The 21,853-nt window shown below is 41.2% G+C and overlaps 1 long non-coding RNA gene across 4 annotated transcripts in view; it reads left to right on the top strand.

Moving 5' to 3' along the window:
- Window positions 1–21,853, top strand: part of LOC140478706 (uncharacterized) — a 501,292-nt gene that overhangs the window by 297,300 nt on the left and 182,139 nt on the right. For 3 of the 4 annotated variants that reach the window (XR_011960846.1, XR_011960847.1, XR_011960848.1), the window contains one exon: window positions 2,983–3,150. This is a non-coding gene — a long non-coding RNA (uncharacterized lncRNA). Of the gene's footprint in view, window positions 1–2,982; window positions 3,151–14,806; window positions 15,432–21,853 lie in introns of those variants that run through there. The other variant, XR_011960849.1, reaches the window with a different exon arrangement.

Genomic DNA, 21,853 nt, shown 5'->3' with positions numbered 1-21,853 from the left:
TCACTGTCAATGGTTGAATGCAGAAAGTTGAGGATCTGCAAGAAGCCAGAATTCCCCCACCCCTGAAAAGGTTATTGAACGAACTCCATAGAGGCTAGTATCCCATCACCAGGACTTCTTCTATTTACACATGAACAGTTCTTGACTATAGCGCTGTTTATAGCCAATACTGTGGTTTTAAGAAGTGTGTTTTGTCCAGATTTCCTTTTGAGAGAGATCGGGGGACTGGTGCTGAGTAGTCTATGAGAAAATAAATAACATGTGAAGCCTTGTGTGTGCTTTTTTTTCAATGTTGGAACAACAGAAGCAGCCTGAAGGGGTGTGGTCAAATTCCCACAGAACCAGGATCTTTAGTTTAGCTTTCAGCAGAAGTTGCTGGGGTTGTTAAAAGCTCTCACATCTCTATTTGCAACACCTGAAAGCTAAAGCTCTCTGGCTCTGAGTTATCTTATGACGTTCTTTCTTCCTGGATTAGAGAACCGCACCTAAGACAATCAGTTTTCTGAATTTGCTTTTTGCCAAGGGTGTGTTTATGGCATATTGTTAAATTGTAACAGTTAATTAGTAATTGTTACTGTCTCTATTGTTCTGTTAAGTTTTCCAATAGAATTATTATTTCCTTGTATTCTAACATTAGTGGATTAGTAAAGTGTGTTTTGCTTTAAATCTGGTAGTTTGGTCAATCAAATTGTATCTAGAATACAACATCTTATGTTTATCTTTAAAATAAGAAAAAAAGTTAGGGTCTAGACTATCTTCTGAATAGTTTGAGGGGGTTTAGATTGGTTGACAAGAAGAGTCAGGCACCAGAGTGTCAGTATCTCTGATATTTAACCTTTTCTGTCAGCCAGGACTCCCTGATTGGACCAGATTAACAGGGAACTCATATTCTATGAGGTCCAGCTGGCTGACCTAGTTACAATCACTACTGTTATGAGCTACAAAGATAGGATAGGAATGCTCCAGGGCCTGGAATGAAACTTAAAAGCTCCCCTCTTGTCCCTGCAGTCCCCTGTCGCCCCACCCTACCTTCTCCACAATCACTTTAGGGAATCAGCTGGCAACCATTTAAGAACAAAAAGTAGGCACTTGTACACTGATTGGGTAGATGTTTGACATCCAATATCAAAAACTATCATTAGTTTTACTCTCACAAACTGTTTCACAACTGTTTGGTGGCATTTTAAAATCTGACAGTCTTTCTCAAGTTTTTATTCATCCTTCTTCGAATATTACAAATGTCACTATTACTGAGAAGTGATTACTTATTTACCCTTTCAAATTGCTTCACGATTTGAACACATTTCCTGACAGAATCAGTACTTACGTATCAGAAAGAGACAAGTTTTGTTTTGTTGTAGTGTTCATCCCATGACTGGAAGAGGCAACAAAACTGAGACTTTTTGAGTAGGATGTATCACATGACTGGAAAGGAATATGAAATAGAGGTTTCCATGTTCAATGTGCCAAGATATTTTCTGTTTTGTATATGCTATATGACATAATTTTCTTCTATTGAGGTTGTAACTACTTTTCAAAAGATTAAAAGCTTCTAGCCATCATTCAAATAATCAAGCTTAATTTTATTTTACTATTTTGCTACTGATGTTTGACATTTTGATTCTCACAAAGCAGTTACATAAATATATGGCTTCTTTTCAAATCTCTCTCTGTTAGATTTATATTCACTCTCAAATTTTAAACATAAGATACATAAAGGCAGTGAGATTTCCTTGCTGTTATTTTCCTTTGTATTTCTAGACAGCCTTCATGCGAGTACAATGTCTTTAATATCAAACATTTTAAATGATGCTTGAAATATCAGTCACTTGACTTTGATGTCACACACAATTAAATTCAACCCATCTTCTCTCAGTTAATAACAGCAATCTCACCAAGTCTAGTGCCTAATTAATACATGCTATTTGTCACATAGCAGTGACACATGCATTTCAGAGTGCCTGAAATGTTGTTTGGTGCTGAGGTGCAGTTAGCCAGCCCTGCGACAGTGAATCTGTCTTATGTTTGATTGGCTTTAATGATATCAAAAGGCTCCAGAGTCTTGTGTGTTCAAGCTGGGACTCGACAGTGCATAGAAGGTGTTACTGATGCGTTGGTTCCCTTTAGGCTGCTAAATGGTGAGGTATTTAGGAAGATATGTAGCTAGAACTGAAAGGTTCATACTCACTAATTCATTAAGGTGGACGACAGAAGGAGAAAAGATCATTCCTATGGTGATTTGTTTAACCTTGTCGGGTCTCTGCTGTTGTAAAGCTATGTGGTACAATACACAGTCATAAATTTTCTTATTTTGCCTTCTCTGTTTCATAACTCTTAATGCAGAGCTTTACATAAAAAAGAAAAATATTAGAAATTGCTGAAAGTAAATTGTAAACATCAGTTAAAATTGACAGAATAAGTGCTGGAGACATTTTCCCATCAGAACATCACAAAAAAATAATAATAGTATTTTTCTCTCATTATTCTTCCTTTTATACATCACTATTATAGATTCAAAGGATTTTTTTTTAACCAAATATGTGTTAGCAATAGCCACAAAAGTGATTTGTAGGAAATTGCTGTATATAATCATATTTACGTTAGGTGAATGCAAAATGTTAATAGCTTGATGTTTCTCAGGAGGAGTAGATTGATGCAACTGATTATAAGATGAAGATTACAATTGGAGGCTATCTTACAGAGCTTTGAGACATGAGTTTTTTTTTGTACAAAGAACATATAAGCTTGGGACAGATATTGGTGACGTTATTGTGTTGCGTTTAAGGTACTAGGTTCCCTTCTTATTTTTTTTCCAAGGCCTCATTTATCTTGAATGGATTAAAAAAAGATAGTGGAGAGAAGAATTTAATGTACATCTGCTAACCAATTGTGCAATAATCAAACAGCAGTTTTAACCTGTTACAGTATGCCTTATTAATAATTAACATATAATAATCACTTTACTTCATGCATTTTTCTTAGACATTAATAAATTGACATCAATACAAGATGTCTGCATTGAAGGTACCACAACAAACTTGACATTGTTTGTGTATGGGGAAAACACACAGAGGCAGACACATTTATTGAGCTTCTATATCCACCTCAGAACCTTGACAAATCAGCACCAACTCTTTCATCAACATTTCAGTGAGTATTGTTCTGAAGTACCATTTTTTCCTTCTATTGTGGGTATAAACTTTACCTGATTTTACAGCATATTTGTACTTGAGTTGACACAGTGACAAACATTAGCTGCACCAGATGGGAGATGGAGAGAATGCATCCGAGGGAATACAAACCTCCAGCTGGGGATGATTTGTGTTATTGGGTTTGTCCTCCTACCAAGTGGTTTATGGAAATGGGGTCAGGTTGTAGGGATGCTGTATCCCACAGCGGTTTTATCTCAATGCTGGCATAGATTCAATTAACTTACTAAAGTCCTGGGGTCATTTTCTAATATAAAAGTGTGTTATGATGGAAGATAGCGAGTGAGTGTGAGAGAATGGGAAGAGAAAACAAAACATTAGCGAGTGTGCGCTCAAGAGCGCTGGGAAGGAGAGAATTAATGTAGGAGGGAAAGTATCAACTAACGCACATGAACAGTGTGCTCCCTTATTACATGGTTATCGTCGTATACAGCATTCAGGAGTGGACTTTCTTCTTACTGTTCCCATGTATGATGATGCTGATGGTTGGCCATGCATTATTGTTGCCAGATTTTCATCTCATTCAAAATCAGAGTCTACAATGGGCAAGTTTAATCCCAAACGTTAAGTTGAAAACCTACTGTTTGGTTTACTCTGAATTTATACAAAGTCAAGAAAAATATAAAGCAAGCCCAAAAAGACTAGATAAATAAATCTGCTGTAAGGTTAGTAGATTATCAATCCTGTCTTCAGAATTAAAGCTATTTCTTAGAGTAGCTATTGAAGGTGAGTCTGCTACTCCATGAATGAATATTTCAAAGAGAGTGGTTTGGAATATTTCAGAATTTTGCAATACTTGTACACCAACGGTAATTGATTACATAGAATTCTTTAATAGTTAATTATACTATGATAAATCTAACCTCATAATAAATCTGAATCTCAAAATTACATTGCAATTTATTTAGATTGTGTAAAGGCTGAAAGACCTCTTCTGTATTATGATTTTTAGGATTCTATGAGTGTAAACGTTTGGTTTAACAACTGATTAATTGCTTACAATACATTCTGGTGAAGGAAAGTTTTGAGTCATGATCGGTAGTTATGATTGCAAAATTAGATGATGCAGTGCCCATCGTTTTGGGGTTGCAGATACCTCCAAAATGATATCCATACTATGTGTACATGCTTACATGCTATTTTGTCAAGGTCAGTTATATGGGCTTTCGGAACATATACAGCAAACAGAGGCAGTAGATGGATCAGAGCATCCATTAAGATGCACTGCTAGTTTGATGCTCTTGCTGTCCTTTAGATATTGTTGCTGTTCACTTAAATTCACACAACTGAACATGTCTTCAGCAACGGGGAGAGCCCCTCACTCATATAATTTAAAAAAATTGTCAATAATTTCTTCATTTACTAGCTCATTAATCTCTGCTGCATAGCCCTGTTGGAGTTTGCAGAAGTGCTGAGAGATCCACAAGGTTGTTTGAAGTTGCTGAAGTTGGCAGGAAATGGAACCGTGTTTAAAGAAGACAGTAGTTTTGACTTTGAAAGTTCTGCCTAGATCACCTACTCCTAGTTAAGAGGCTACATGTCCTCCTTGACCTGCAGTAAACACAATATGAGCCACACTATCCCATCAAACATTATAGAGCAGACAACCAGATTGCTCAAACAACACTTCCATGACCTCAAACATCGAAGGAGTCTGCTTCTCTTTAGAGTGTGTGTTATGATTCACTGATGTATCCTGAAAAACCAAAGCAGTATGAGATGCAGCAAGCAGCAGAAGAGAGAGAGAGAGGATAAGGAGGTAGGAAATACACCGTCTTTCAAGCTGGAATATCTGTGATCCCCATTCCAAATCCCCAGTCAATTGTCTGTGATCCCCACTCCAAATCCCCAGTCAATTGTCTGTGATCCCCATTCCAAATCCCCACTCAGGTGCAGTTACACCCGTTACATTCCGACGACAAGCAATCATCAGAGCATCCTCTTGCCTGCAATGTTGAAAATAAGATCTTCCATGAAACAAGCATTTCAAACTAACCTTATCAAATAAACCTTGTGATATTCCATTCAAGATGGTGACAACTTACCTTGATACCTTCCCTGAGTGTCTGGCTTGTAGCTTCTCTTTACCTGGCCGAGTGTTCTTATGTCGTGGCTGCAGCATGACTGGTGGAAGGTACTGACTCCCACTGGGAGACTCCACATCACATTGCAGGATGCACTTCAGCAGTTTTGGGTCTAGGAAGCTTTACTTTGACTTGCACCTTCTAAGAGTGAGTGACAACAAGCTGGCTGGCAAATATTGTGTTTACTGCTTTAAGAGTCAAGAGTACGGTGATGGAAAAGCATCAGGAAGGGGCTCTTGTCCAAAAAGTTGATTCTTCTGCTCCTTGGATGCTGCCTGACCTCCTGTGCTTTTCCAGCACTACTCTCTTGATTCTGATCTCCAGCATCTGCAGTCCTCACTTTCTCCTTACTGCTTTAAGAGCTGAGTGCACTAATGAGCCAAAGACCTGAAGAAGGAATGAAGCTCCGAACACTTGTATTTTCAAATAATCCTGTTGGACTATAATTTGGTGTTATTTTTGACTGAGTCAAAGACCAGGAAGACAACATACGACCAGCAACAATGAAAACTACAAGCAGCACAATGCTAGACTAAGATTGTGCATGTATTTGCACTATAATTGTGAGCTATCAAGTTGCCTGTTAAGGAAACCTTTTTGAGGTTTTCAAATAAGTTTAACTTATCCTATATCCCACTCAGTTGGAGAATGGTAATCTTATATTAAGGCAAAAAGCAGAAGGATATGGGATGGTGGTCAAAGATGTGTTTTCTTGAAAACCACAGGGAAAAATAACTCAAACAAGTTTTGAGGAAGTCCAGAAGTTATGTTGATGCTCTGATCCCTGGAAAACAAAGCCCTAAATAAACAGTGCTAAACTGTGAGTATTTCATTGTTGAGCTGGTCTATGCTGACAGTAAACAAGACCCAGATAGGAGCATGGAAGCTGGAGAGTCATTGAGATAATGTTGGGTACCACACCTGCACCCAGAAAAGCGTATGAACAAAAAATGCTTGAATCACAGACAAAATCAGTTTGTTTTTTCAAAAAACGCGAAAGAAATACAACTGCAGTGCTGAATCTCCAGAGTAGCTTTATAACCTTGCTTTAACGTTGATACTGTTTGCAAAAGATGGGGAACATTAGGAAGATGACTACAAAATTCCCTCACATGAACTGGAAGTTCACAGATGTCCTATCCAAATTTAGGCTTATTAAACAAAGGAAAGAGCTGCACTCAATAGATGCGTATGTTGCGGAAGCAAATAAACAAAAGGTTAAAAATAAAAAGAGGATTAGATGGATTACTCAGAATCACCAGTTCAAGCCTGTGTCAAGAGGCAATATTCTGTTCAGCTGTGCGAAATGCTGGAGGATCAACTTGCTAGAAAGGTGAATTTCAGAATTCACCATCTAGAGCTAATGTCTTACAGACAGCAGACACAAGAATCGAACAATCAGTTTACCAGTGATGAAGAAAAGGACTGTGACTCCGTTGAACTGTCTGAGCTAATAATAGAGCTGTTTATTGCTTCAATGCTGATCAAAATTTGACAAAAATACTTCTTTGAGAAAAAGAAAGGTATTGACATTGACTGTTAAAAGATAGCAGAAAATGTGAAGCCTTGTAGCAACACCTGAAACATTAGGTCCAGCTATTAGTATGAGGATGGTAGGCAGAACGCATTGAGCAAGCATGTTGCATGAGAAGTGTGATCTGTTGTGCACATTGTGAAACTATTCTGCCTTCCAAGATCTTCGAATTCATGTGGTGTGAAAGGACAGTGCGCTCACCTGTGCAATTAACCCAAAGATTCAGCCAGAGGTAAAAATACGATAGAACCAAATGATAAAAATTGACTGATAGCAATAACAGAGAGACCTGCAAGCACAAAAACATAAGATAATCAGCAAGACAGACCAGGACGAAGTTTCAGAGTGCAGAACTTTTAACCAGAAGACAAATAGTCTCTCCATATTGTCTGGCTGTGACTCAATGTGACTGACTCCTAACTGCCCTCTACACAATTAGGACCGTTCAATAAATACTGCCAGAGACCCAGCCAATGACTCCCACATCCCATGAGTGAATACAAAGTTAGAAACTTTTGCCAATATTAACACCATATGCCCAGAAAAAATAAGCAAACACTGATTTGAAATCAAAGTTGACACAGAAGCAAGTCGAACTTTCTACCATTCAGAATTCTAAAGGATTTGTATTATCATTGGAAGTTAGTGACACAATCTACACCCTCATAATTTTCTGTGTATAATTGGCCATCGATCCCTTACATTGATATCTTGATGATGAAATGCAGCTGCAGCAATGGAAATCACAAGTGTTCTACTCGGTGGACATGAATAAACCAGCAACAGCAGGATTATCAGCATGTATGGAACTCAACAGTGTGACTGTTCATGAAATCACCAAGGTACCAATATGGAGCAGAACTGGACAAGATCCCTTGCCCTGAGTTGACCCAGGACTTACAACAAATATACTTAGCCAGATTTCATGTAATAGGAAGCTTCAAAAGTATTGCTGCGTTGCACCTCAGAAAAACTGTAATTCCATTAATTGATCCTTTTGGACAGTGCAATGTTCACATACAAGAAAAGCTTCAAACCAAAACAGAACATGCTGGAAAAGTTCAGCAGGTTCAGCAGCATCTGTGGAGAGAAATCAAAGTTAACATTTTGTGTCTGATTACCCTTCGTCAGTTCTGAACCAAGAGCAGATCAGACCTGAAATGTTTACTTTGATTTGTCTCCACAGATTAGATTAGATTCCCTACAGTCCACACCGACCCTCCAAAGAGTAGCCCACCCAGACCCATTTCCCTCTGACTAATGCACCTAACACTATGGGCAATTTAGCATGGCCAATTCACCTGACCTGCACATCTTTGGACTGTGGGAGGAAACCGGAGCACCCGGAGGAAACCCACGCAGACACGGGGAGAATGTGCAAACACCACACAGTCAGTCACCTGAGACTGGAATCAAACCTGGGACCCTGGTGCTGTGAGGCAGCAGTGCTAACCACTGAGCCACCATGCCACCCACAATGCTGCCAGACCTGCTGAGCTTTTCCAGCAATTTCTGTTCTTGGTTCTGATTTACAGCATCCATGCTTCTTTCAGTTTTATATTAAGCATAAAACCAAGCTTGATGACATAGAGCATAATGGGATTATCTGTTGAACGCATTAGTGTACAGACCAGTGCAGTTCAATTATGCATGTATTCAAGACAGGTGGCACAATCAGGGTGCATTTGGACCCAAAATGTCAAAACCTTTCTCTAAAACGCTGCTCATACAAATATCCAACATTAAAGGAGTTGAGCCATAAATTTCCAGGAGCTAGATCCTTTTCCATAAATATCAAGCATGAATATTGGTCGGTTCACTTGGCAGAGCAATCTCTTCGAAACTGCTACTTTCGTGAAAGCATGTTAAAGATATTGTGGGCAGCACGGTGGCACAGTGGTTAGCACTGCTGCCTCACAGCGCCAGAGACCCGGATTCAATTCCCGCCTCAGGCGACTGACTGTGTGGAGTTTGCATGTTCTCCCCGTGTCTGCGTGGGTTTCCTCCGGGTGCTCCGGTTTCCTCCCACAGTCCAAAGATGTGCAGGTCAGGTGAATTGGCCATGCTAAATTGCCCATAGTGTTAGGTAAGGGGTAGATGTAGATGTAGGGGTATGGGTGGGTTACGCTTCGGCGGGGCGGTGTGGACTTGTTGGGTCGAAGGGCCTGTTTCCACACTGTAAGTAATCTAATCTAATATTGCAGGCTACCTTTTTATATATCTGTAAATGAGAAACTATTTATATTGCATAGGGACAGAAACTTAGAAAACAGGAGCAAGAGTTTTCAGACCTTCGAGCTGACTCCACCATATCTGTTCATCCAACTCAGTCCCCTGTTCCTGCTTTCTCCCCCATAAGCTTTGATCCCTTTAACTGAAGACCAATGTGTAACTCCTTCTTGAAAATGTTCAATGTTTTGGCCTCAACCACTTTCAGTAGCAACAAATTCCACAGGATCATGGCTCTGAGTGAAGAAATTCTCCATATCTCAGCCCTACCTCCTTCAACTATGACCCATGGTTTTAGATTCCAATGGCATCCTCCCTGCATTTATCTTGTCCAGTCTTGTTAGAATGTTATACATTTCTAAGTGATCATCCCTCATTCTGCTCAACTTCAGTGAGCATAGTTCTAACAATTGTCCTGGAATCACAGACATTCACTAGATGTAGGTATGACTGGCTAGGCCAGCATTTATTGCCATCATAAACCTCCTGGAGAAGGTAGTAATGAATTGGCCTCTGGAACTGTACGGCCTGTATTATGCAGAGACAACCACAGTGCTGTTGGAAGCAAGTTCTAGGCTTTTGACCCAACAACAGTGAAGGAACAGTAATATCTTTCCAAGTCAGGAAGGTAGGTGGTTTGGTGGAGAATTTGTAGGTATTCATTTTTTCATTCACCTGCTATCATTGTTTTTCTAGTTGAGAGAGATTGTCGCTTTGGAGGTGTTGATGGAGGAGTCTTGGTGAGATAATGTAGAACATATGATGGCTGATACACATTGCTGCTACTGAGTATTACTGATGGGGGAAGTAAAGGTGAAGCTGTCAAATGGGGTGCCAATCAAATAGGTTGTACTGAATAAATTATGTCAAACTTCTTGCATGTTGTTGAAGTGATACTCATCAAGGCAAGTGGAAAATATTCTGTCACATTCCTGACTTGTACCTTGTCGATAGACTTTGAGGAGTCAATAAGTGAGTTGCTCAACACAGAGCGACAGACTCTGATAAACTCTCATAGGTACAGTATTTATATGCCTGTCTCACTTACATTTTTTGTCAATGCTAACTCTACGATGGAGGGGGGTGGGGGTAATTCAGTGATGGCATTGCCATTGAATGTCAAGGGGCTATGGTTTCATTCGTTCTTGTTGGAGATGGTCATTGCCTGGCACTTGTGTAGTGCAGATGTTTCTCACCAATTATCAACCCAAGCATGGATATTGTCCATGCCTTGTTGCACTTTGACGCAGACTGCTTCAGCATCTGTGGAGTCATGAATGGGTCATTGAGTCAGAGAGACATAGATTGATACAGCATGGAAACAGACCCATTGGTATAACCCATCCATGACAACCAGATATCCTAACCTATTCTAGTCTCATTTGCCAGCAGTTGGCCCATATCCCTCTAAACCCTTCCTATTCATATACCCACCTGGATGCCTTTTAAATGTTGTAATTGTACCAGCCTCCACCAATTCCTCTGGCAGTTCATTCCATACAGATACCACCCTCTGTGTGAAAAAGTTGCCTCTTCAGTGTCTTTTAAACCTTTCCCCCTCTCACCTTAAACTTATGTTGTCTAGTTTTGAACTCCCCAACCCCAGGCTTATCCATGCCCCTCAATTTTAAAAACCTCTATAAGAACATAAGGACGAGTAGCAGGAGTAGGCCATCTCGAGCCTGCTCCACCATTCAATAAGATCATGTCTGATCTTTTTGTGGCTTCAGCTCCACTTATCCGCCCTCTCACCACAATCCTTAATTCCTTTATTGTTCAAAGAATTGTGTATCTTAGCCTTAAAAATCTTTACTGACGAAGCCTCAACCACTTCACTGGGCAGAGAATTCCATAGATTCACAACCCTCTGGGTGAAGAAGTTCCTTCTCAATTCAGTCCTAAATCTGCTCCCCCAAATATTGAGGCTGTGCCCTCCTGTCCTAGTTTCACCCACCAGTGGAAATATCCTCTCTGCTTCTACCTTATATGTTTCTGAAAGATCCCCCTCGCCATTGTTCTAAATTTCAATGAATGCAATCCAAGTCTACTCAGTCTCTCCTCATGAACCAGCCCTGTCAACTCCGGAATCAAACTAGTGAACTTCCTCTGCACCCCCTCTCATGCCAGTATATCCTTTCTCAAGTAAGGAGACCAAAACTTTACAGAGTACTCCAGGTGTGGCCTCCCTGGCACCCTGTACAGCTGCAGCATAACCTCCCTGCTTTGAAATTCAATCCCTATAGCAATGAAGAACAAAATTCCTTTTGCCTTCTTAATTACTTGTTGCACCTACACACCGACCTTATGTGATTCATGTACAAGGACACCCAGGTCCCTCTGCACAGCAGCATGCTGCAACTTTTTACTATTTAAACAACAGTCCTTTTTACCTTTTTTCAACTAAAATGGCAAACTTCACATTTATTAACATTGTACTCCATCTGCCAGTCCTTTGCCCACTCACTTAAACTATCAATGTCCCTTAGCAAAGTTTCACAGTCCTCTGCACACTTTGTTCTGCCACTTACCTTAGTGTCATCCGCAAACTTTGACACACAACACGTGGTCCCCAACTCCAAATCATCTATGTAACCAGTGAATAATTGTAGTCCCAACACTGATCCCTGAGTTACACCATTAATCACTGATCGCCAGCCAATAAAGGCTAAGGTCACCCTTTAGCCTCTGACACTCCAGAGAAAATAGCCCTAGCCTATTCAGCCTCTCCCTATAGCTCACACTCTGCAATCCTGGCAACAGCCATGTAAATCTTTTCTAAAGCCTTCCAAATTTCCCAACATCCTTCCTATAGCACAATGGTCTGTAATGATCAGTGAACATCATCTCTTCTGCACGGTGGCTCAATGGTTAGCGCTGCTGCCTCACAGTGCCAGGGACTCAGGGTCCTGCCTTAGGTGACTGTCTGTGTGGAGTTTGTACATTCTTCCTATGTTTGCATGGGTTTCCTCTGGGTGCTCCGGTTTCTTCCCACAGTCCAAAGGTGTGCAGGTCAGGTGAATTAGTCATGCTAAATTGCTCATAGTGTTAGGTGCATTAGTCAGGGGTAAATGTAGGGTAGGGGAAATGGGCCTGGGTGGGTTACTCTTCGGAGGGTCAGTGTGGACTTGTTGGATCAAATGGCCTGTTTCCACACTGTAGAGGAGCTAATCTAACTTTTATGTTGGAGGGAAGGTCATTGATGAAGAAGCTGAAAATGGCTGAGCCTGGACACTACCTTCAGGAACTTTTGTGGAGATGTCATATGGCTGAATCGATTGATATTCACAAACCATAAGCATCTACCTTTGTGCAGGAATGACACTGCTGATTTTCCTGCTGATTCTCATTGACTCTGGTTTTATGAGAGTTCATTGATACCACACTCAGTCAAACACTGCAAATATCAAGGATAGACACTCTTTGTTGTAAATGGTCAAATCCTTCATTTAAATGGTGTCCCCTATTTATAGCACATTCTTTTGCATCTACACCACCCAGTCCCCTCAGAATCTTACTTATTTCAATAAGGTCACTTACATGCATATGAATATAGCACTCAAGAACAGGCTTATCTCCCCTTCAGTCCTTCAACTTCTCGCTCATGAAAAATGTACCTACCTCTGTGTTAAAAAGATTCAAACAATCAACTTTCATCATCTTTTGAAGAAGAGCTCCAAATTCCTATGACTCCCTCCAAAAACCTCCTCACTGAACATGTTAATAAAAAAAAATCAAAGAACTGCGGACTTTGAAAAAACAAAAATTGTTGGAGAAACTCAGCAGGTCTGGGAGCATCTTTGGAGAGAAAGCAGAGTTAGCATATTGCGTCAATTCCTGTTTTTCAATTTCTGTTTTGCTGCATTAAATGTATTGGTCTACTAGACCTTCTCTAACCTCCTTCCAATGCATTTATCTCCTTCCTTAAATAAAGAGCCTAATGCTCCAGATGTGCTCTCACCAATGCCCTGTATGAGTGAAACGTGACCTGTCTACACAAGCATTTAACTCCCCCTGCAATAAATAGTAACATTCTACTAGTTTTCCTAATTACTTGCTGTACCTGTGATTGTTTCCTTAAGACACCCAGATGCTTCTGCAGATCAGAGCTTCACAATCTTCCACCATTCATTGAACAACTTCACATTCTCCCATATTATAATCCATTTGGTAGATCTTTACCACCTGTTTAACCTATCTAAATCCATTTCTAACCTCCTTAAATCCTTAAACCAAAACTACACACGGTACTCCAGGTGTGGTCTCACTAATGCCCTGGATAGTTGTAACAAAACTTCGCTAGTTTTCGGTGAAAGTGAGCACTGCAGATGCTGGAGATCAGAGTTGAGAGTGTGGTGCTGAAAAAGCACAGCAGATCAGGCATCATATGAGGAGCAGGAGAATCTCTTCTCCTGTTTCCCTAATTTTATAGTAGTCAGCAACTTTGATGAAAGGATGAACATTTTCATCCTACACGAGATCAGCATTCATTCTAGGTGGAACTATTCTTAGAAAAATGGGATAGACCTGTCCATCATAAAGGTCAGAGATGTAGATGTTTGCTGATGGATGATTAATTTTCAACATCATTCACAATTGCTCAGATTCTGGATCAGTCTGCTGAACCTCTGTTACACTCTGATTATGACAAGTATATACTTCCATCTATAAGAGAGCCAGAACTGTACACAGAGGTGATGGGTGCGTTCATTAATCAGTGTGTGATGTACCCGTAAAGATATGATATTTGAACATATATATATATTCAACTTGATCACTTAAGAGATCATTAAATGTCTTTCTATGCAGTGCCCAGTCCTAGGGAATACATTATGAGAAAGTGAGGACTGCAGATGCTGGAGAATCAGAGTCAAAAAGGGTTACACTGCAAAAGCACAGCAGGTATAAGCCCTTCATCAGACTTATGCCTGAAATGTCGATTCTCCTGCTCCACGGATGCTGCCAGACCTGCTGTGTTGTTCCAGCATCCTGGGGAATACACTGCTTGTATTAACAATAATGCGGCTATTGCAACCTCATTTTCTGTTTGAAGTGCATCCTGTTAGCTATATTAAAATAACCCCTCTCCTTCATTCTACTTCATGAATTAAAGCCTCCAGTGCTGAATTCCCCCACTATCAATATCCTAGGGATTTGACCAGAAACTAAATGTGGATTTGCCATCCAAATACAAAAGCAAGTTGGAAGCTAGGAATACTGCAGAAAGTAATTCACTTCCTGATTCTCCAAAACCTGTCCTACAAGTCAGGAGTTTGATGGGATATTCCCCTACATGCCTGATGGATGCAGCTCTAGCAACACAGAAAAGCATGGCACCATTCGGGACAAAGCATCTTGCTTCATTGACACTCCATCCATGTGCATCCACTCCCTCCACTATTTACGGTCAGTAGCAGCGCTGTGTACTGTCAACAAGATGCACAACAGAAATTCACCAAGGCTTCTTAGGCAGCACCTTCCAAATCCACGACCACTTCCATCTCAAAAAAAAGAACATGGGAACAGCAGCACCTGCAAGTTCCCACCCAAGATACTCATCATCCTGACTTGGAAATATATCATCGTTCCTTCACTGTCACTTGATCATAATTGTGGAACTAACTGATGGCATTATGGGTCTTTGTCAAAGCTTGGCAAAGGGTCAGTTAGACTCAAAACGTCAGCTCTTTTCTCTCCTTACAGATGCTGCCAGACCTGCTGAGGTTGTCCAACGTTTTCTCTTTTGGTTTCAGATTCCTGCATCTGCAATAATTTGCTTTTACGTATTATGGGTCTACTTGCAGCACACAGACTGCAGCACTTCAAGAAGAGCCACCTCACCACCGCCATCTCAAGGGAGTTACAGATGGGCAAAAGATGGTGGTCTTGTCAGTGATGCCCACGTCTTATGAGCGAATTTTAAAAATCAGTGAACCTCAGAACTTCCTCTCGATCCAGTTGAACTATTTCTACTGTTTCCCCTGTTCAGATCCTGTACCTGCTGCACCTAGAGTGCACCTCTTGTTTAGGAATTGCAGACCAGCTTTGTGTATCTTTCATGCAATCTTTCTGTGGTACTTGCCTCATGGGTTTGGGTATCCTGCTGAGATGTGCCATTGCTCAGGATGGTGTTTAGAGCTGAGCTACAGATTGCAGTTATTGTAATGAGCAAAAAGTAGAGTGAATTTGCAAGTTACCAATGTTGCAATGACGAGGCATGCAAACTACCCATTCCAATTCCCAAATCTATTGTTAGGTTTCTCCAATCTCTTCACTCTCTGACTCTGCAAATATGTGCATTGGTGACAATATGGAACAGTCTCTTCACACTATTGGCCAAATATGTACCTTAGTAACATTCATTTTTATAATAACGATCTTCAGCTCCATAATGTTTCTGACAATAATGAATAAATCAGATGTAGAAAGATTCTTATTTGTTAAACTTGTGTACTTAATGTTTAAGATGTGGATGAGATATCCCATTTTTTGTGTGTTAATTGGAATACCCTGGTGGAAATTGAATATTTCCATTTATCAAAGTTGTATATTTTACTGACTGAAAATCTATTTGTGTTTAAATAACTGCCTGATAAAGAAATACCAATATATATTGTATTCCCGTTAATTGTAATCAATTCTGTAACAGCATTTTGTCATAGCATGAATCCAAAGATTAAGTGGTGCTTCACTTCAGTAAATGGGAAATTTTGTTCATTATCAATCTTTTGCAATTTACAAATTATTTAACAGAAACATTTAATCAGTTGCCAAGCCAAACCAAAAGGCTATGGGACTGGGAAAAGATGTTATTAACTATGCTTGAACATATTCCCAAATATAAAGAAACTTTTCTCTCCAAGCAGAATAGGTTGATAATTAATTGCAACGAAGGCAAGATGGGCTTGTTCATCATTGTCAGTGCAAATTACAACTGCATTTATGAAATCTCTTTAAGTTAAATGATGTTGAATGAACAGCTTAACCTATACAAAGTCATATTTCTCTTTTCCCTAATTGTCTCATTGAATTGCAGTATTTAAGGAAGCATTTCAGCCGATCATACCAATACCACTGCTAATGCTATGGCTTGTGACAGCCCCATTTTCACAATCCTTCGAGTTCCCTTTTGTATTCATCTGTTTTTCAAATTCTTATCCACTTCCATTTTGAAATACAGCTTTGCCTCCAAAGTCATTTGTGAGTAAAACAGTGGAAGTAAGGGTTGGAGACAGTGAAAACAGTTGTTGCTGATAAAGAGGTCAAAGTGATTGATAATGAATCAGTAGCCAGTTTTACACTGTGCCGCATTTCCACTCCCACATAGATGAATCTCGTTGCTTTCTTGTACGAATAAATGTCCTTGAGAGAAAAATAAGTTATCCAACTTTCCTCTTTCTTCTTTCAGTGAAAATCCTGACATAATGCCTTGATGTTACTAATTTGCCATCTAATGGAAGTGATCACTGTCAGGACCTACTACTAAGCAGTTCTATTAGCTCCCCTGTATATTTCTCTGCTCAAGGAAAAAAGCAAATTCATTTTCTGACTCTGTTCATAATTAAAGTTTCTCAATTTTACAGTTAGTAAGTTTACAGATGACACCAAAATTGAAAATATAGTGGACAGCAAAGACGGTTACCTCAGATTACAACAGGATCTGGACTAGATGGGCCAATGGGCTGAGAAGTGGCAGATGGAGTTTAATTCAGATAAATGCGAGGTGCTGCATTTTGAGAAAGCAAATCTTAGCAGGACTTATACACTTATTGGTAAGCTCCTAGGGAGTGTTGCCGAACAAAGAGACCTTGGAGTGCAGGTTCATAGCTCCTTGAAAGTGGAGTTGCAGGTAGATAGGATAGTGAAGAAGGCGTTTGGTATGCTTTCCTTTATTAGTCAGAGTACTGAGTACAGGAGTTAGGAGGTCATGTTGCGGCTGTACAGGACATTGGTTAGGCCACTGTTGGGATATTGCGTGCAATTCTGGTCTCCTTCCTATCAGAAAGATATTGTAAAACTTGAAAGGGTTCAGAAAAGATTTACAAGGATGTTGCCAGGATTGGAGGATTTGAGCTACAGGGAGAGGCTGAACAGGCTGGGACTGTTTTCTCTGGAGCGTCGGAGGCTGAGGGTGACCTTGTAGTGGTATACAAAATTATGAGGGTCATGGATAGGATGGGATCGGGGAGTCCAGAACTAGAGGGCATAGGTTTAGGGTGAGAGGGGAAATATATAAGGGGCAACTTTTTCACGCAGAGGGTGGTACGTGTATGGAATGAGCTGCCAGAGGATGTGGTGGAGGCTGGTACAATTGCAACATTTAAGAGGCATTTGGATGGGTATATGAATAGGAAGGGTTTGGAGGGATATGGGCCGGGTGCTGGTAGGTGGGACTAGATTGGGTTGGGATATCTGGTCGGCATGGACGGGTTGGACCGAAGGGTCTGTTTCAATGCTGTACATTTCTATGGACTCTATGACTCAACTGTTCTGTGAAAAAAGCAATTCACCTCCAGTCTGTTCTAAATGGGCAATTTAGTGATGCCTTTTCCTCGACAGTTCCACGGACTGCTCCTCGGATGCTGCCTGACCTGCTGTGCTTTTCCAGCACCACTCTAATCCCAACTCTAGTTTCCAGCATCTGCAGTCCTCACTTTTGCCTATTTCCACAAGAATAACTATCCTCTTAACATCTAGGAGAACAGTAGACGCTGAAGAGTCAGAGGTGATAAAAGTGTTGAGCTGGAAAAAGCACAACAGGTCAAGCAGCATCAGAGGAGAAGGGGGAGTCAACGTCTCAAGTCAGAACCTTTCATCCGAACTGGGGGAGGGGAAGGGGGCTCCAAAATAAATAGAGGGATCTATCCTGTCAAGTTTGTAGATGACACAAAAATATGTGTGAAGACAAGTGGTGAGAATGACGTAGGGAACCCACAGAGGAATATATATAACTGAGTAGAAGGGGCATCATGTAGGAAAATGTGACCTGATGCACTTTGGTCAGATGAATTGTGGAGATGAATATTATTTAATTGGAGAAAAACTGCAGAAATTTAACTCAAAGGGAGATTTTGGAATTATAATAATTGAGCATCAAAATACAGCAGGTAATAGGGAAGACAAATGGAATGTTGGCCTTTATTTCAAAGACAATGGAGTGTAGAAATGAGGAAATTATTCCACATTTGTACAAGTCACTTGTCACACCACAGTTGCAATACTGTGAAAAGCTTTGGTTCAGTTATCTGAGAGAGGATAGATTTGCTTTGGGGAGAGTCCAGAGAAGGTTCACTCGGCTGATCCCAGTTATGGAGGGAATGTCTTATGAGGAGATGCTGAATAGATTGGGCTTGTACTTATTGGAATATACAAGAATGAGAGGCAACCATATTGAACCATTTAAGATTCTCAGGGATCATGACAGGGTACATGTGGAGAAGTTGTTTCCCCTTGGGGAGAGATGAGGACCGAGGGCATTATCTCCGAATATCTCAGTTGTTTTAAGACAGATATGAGTCATAGAATCATAGAGATGTACAGCAGGAAATAGACACTTCGGTCCAACTCGTCCATGCCATCAAGATATCCTAACCTAATCTAGTCCCATTTGCTAGCACTTGGCTCATTTCCCGCTCAACCCTTCCTATTCATGTAGTCATCCAGATGCCTTTTAAATGTTGTAATTGTACCAGCCTCCACCACTTCTCCTGGCAGCTCATTCCATACACGTACCACCCTCTGTGTGAAAAGGTTGCCCCTTAGATCTCTTTTATATCTTTTCCCTCTTGCTTATGCCCTCTAGTTCTGGATTCCCACACCCCTGGGAAAAGATCTTGCCTATTCACCCAATCTATGCCCCTCATGATTTTATAAACCTCTATAAGGTCACTCCTCAGCCTCCAGGCTAACTTAGTACTTATGATTTATATTTTTAAAATTTAATAAAGAGACAGATTTCAATAAAACATATAATCAAGAAAGAACCCACTCTACTCACTACTGTAGACTTACAGCACGGTTACACATAAAAACTATGCACTTACCTGTTCCTGTGCTTTGAGCTCTCTCACACAGGTTCCTCCACGGTCAGCTGTGAATTTTGTTGTTTGTTAATTTTTCCTGGATGCACTCTGGTGTCCAGAGATTCATGAACTCAAACAACAAAGACAGTAACTGTGCAGATTTACTGCTGTGTCAGTTAGCAGTGAAGATATCTTTCTCTCACTCCCTCATTGACCATGTGGTCGCTGCTTTTTATCTGTCTTCCTCCTTTTAAAAGTGCCGTTGTTTTGCTCTGTTCTCTCCAAAGTTTAAAAAAAAACAACAGCGTATAAAACAGTAATTGCTGCTCCTGGACTTTGAGCAAATCACCTCCAAAATCTAAAATACCTCAAAAAAGGAGCAGTCCTTATACCCACAGTTTTTTCCCATCCTCCATCTTGGATTACTCGGAGGAGTAATTACTTCTCTCAGAGAATAGTGAATTCTTTACCACAGGCATCTGTTGAGGCAGGTCATTGAGTTTATTCAAGGCTGAGATGAACAGATTTTTAATTAGTAAGGGGAATCAAGGGGGAGGGGGAAAAGGCAGTGAAATGGAATTAAGGATTATCAGATCAGCCACTGCCTCATTAAATAGCAGACCAGATTTGATGGGCTGACTCATCAACTTCTGCTCTGACATTTTATGATCTTATTTCAGGCACAGGTAGAACAGACTGGACAGCCTGCTATATTTATGATTGTATGATCCTAAGAGAAACAAAAGATATGTACAGTGGATGTATGGGAAACAAAATAGAATAGCCTTTCCTGTCACATGTACTTGAATCAGTGCAGGGAAAATTTGTAATGTCACCTCAAGTTGCCGTCTAAGGGACAGGGTACCCAGGTACAGATACTTTAAGTGCTGTTACAGAATTGAAATAGTAAAACAAAATAGATTAGCATGGGAATACAGAGTTTAAACAGACCAGAATGAGAATAAAACGTGGTTTTAAAATACTCAAGTTACATTCCTTTACCAACATGAGTCCGTGTTCCCCAGGTTTCATAACGCAGGCCACACTACTTCCACACACTGACCTCCATGCAGGACTTGTTCTGCTCCCCGCTCCGGGACTCGGTCCCCTCTCACTCTGCTCAACGCTCCAGGACACGGCCCGCACTCACTCTGCTCCCTGCATCAGGACTCAGCTCGCACTTGCTCTGCTCCCCGCTCCGGGACTAGGCCCCATCTCACTCTGCTCTCCACTCCGGGACCTAGCCCACACTCGTCTGCTCCCAGCTCCGGGACTCGGTCCCCTCTCACTCTGCTCTCCGCTCCAGGACTCTGTCCGCACTCGCTCTGCTCCCCGCTCCGGGACTCGGTCCCCTCTCGTTCTGGAACTCGGTCCCCTCTCGCTCCGGGACTCGGTCCCCTCTCGCTCTGGGACTCAGTCCCCTCTCGCTCCGGGACTCGGTCCCCTCTCGCTCTGGGACTCGGTCCCCTCTCACTCCGGGACTCGGTCCCCTCTCGCTTCGCTCCCCTGCTCCAGGACTCGGTCCGCACTCGCTCTGCTCCCCACTCCGGGACTCGGTCCGCACTCGCTCTGCTCCCCACTCCGGGACTCGGTCCGCACTCGCTCTGCTCCCCGCTCCAGAACTCTGTCCCCTCTCGCTCTGCTCCCTGCCCTGGGATGTGGTCCACACTCACTCTGCTCCTGGTTAATGCCTCAGCAACAACATTTCTCACCTCGTCTCTCCTCTATTATCTCGGTTGGTTCGGGTACTATAAGAAATTAAAAACTGGGGTGGTGGGGTCAATGAAAACCTGCTGCAAAGAGGAAAAGATAGAAAGGAAAAGGAAAAGGAAGTGGTGTGAGAGGGGCTCTGGTGTTTGATATGCTTTCCTTTATCGGTCAGAGCCTTGTTATGGGAGTTGGGAGCTCATGTTGTGGCTGTACAGGATGTTGGTTAGGCCACTTTTGGAATTTTGTGTGCAACTCTGGTGTCCCGGCTATGGAAGGATGTTGTGAAACTTGAAAAGGCTCAGCAAAGATTTCCAAGGATGTTGTCAGGGTTGGAGGGTTTGAGCCATGGGAAGAAGCTGAACAGGCCGGGGCTGTTTTTCCTGGAGAGTCAGAGGCTGACGGGTTACCTTATAGAAGTTTATAAAATCATGAGGGGCATGGATAGGGTAAACAGACAAGGTCTTTTCCCTGGGGTTGGGCCGTCCAGAACTAGAGGGAATAGGTTTAGGGTGAGAAGGGAAAGATTTAAAAGAGACCTGAGGGGCAACTTTTTCATGCAAAGGGTTCTGCGTGTATGGAATGAGCTGCCAGAGGAAGTTGAGGAGGCTGGTACAAGTACGACATTTAAAAGGCATCTAGATGGATATATGAATAGGAAGGGTTTAAAGCGATATGGACCATGTGCTGACAAATGGGACTAGATTAATTTGGGATATCTCATTGACATGGATGAGTTAGATTGCAGGGTCTGTGTCTGTGCTATACATCTGTCTGACTCTGTAACTGAAGCATCTTACTCTGCTGCCATCTTGTTAAGAGTCCTCGACAATATACAGAAGAGAAGAACAAAAGGAAAAAAATATCCTTTTGCAACGTTTTGATCACTAATCACACCATTTGTATTGTTTTTAACAAAGATCCATTCATAGTCAGCTTCTCATTACCTTTTATTGTTCAGAAACACATTGCTGAAGCAATAGTAATCCATTTTGCAAGCTAATGTTGCTGGTATGTGTGCACTGGATAGAATTGAGCACTAATGTGAGCATTCTTTGTTATGCTTAATTA

Source organism: Chiloscyllium punctatum, chromosome 6, assembly GCF_047496795.1.
Source record: "Chiloscyllium punctatum isolate Juve2018m chromosome 6, sChiPun1.3, whole genome shotgun sequence".
Taxonomy (NCBI): domain Eukaryota; kingdom Metazoa; phylum Chordata; class Chondrichthyes; order Orectolobiformes; family Hemiscylliidae; genus Chiloscyllium; species Chiloscyllium punctatum.
This window is presented reverse-complemented; position numbering and strand designations above follow the sequence as displayed.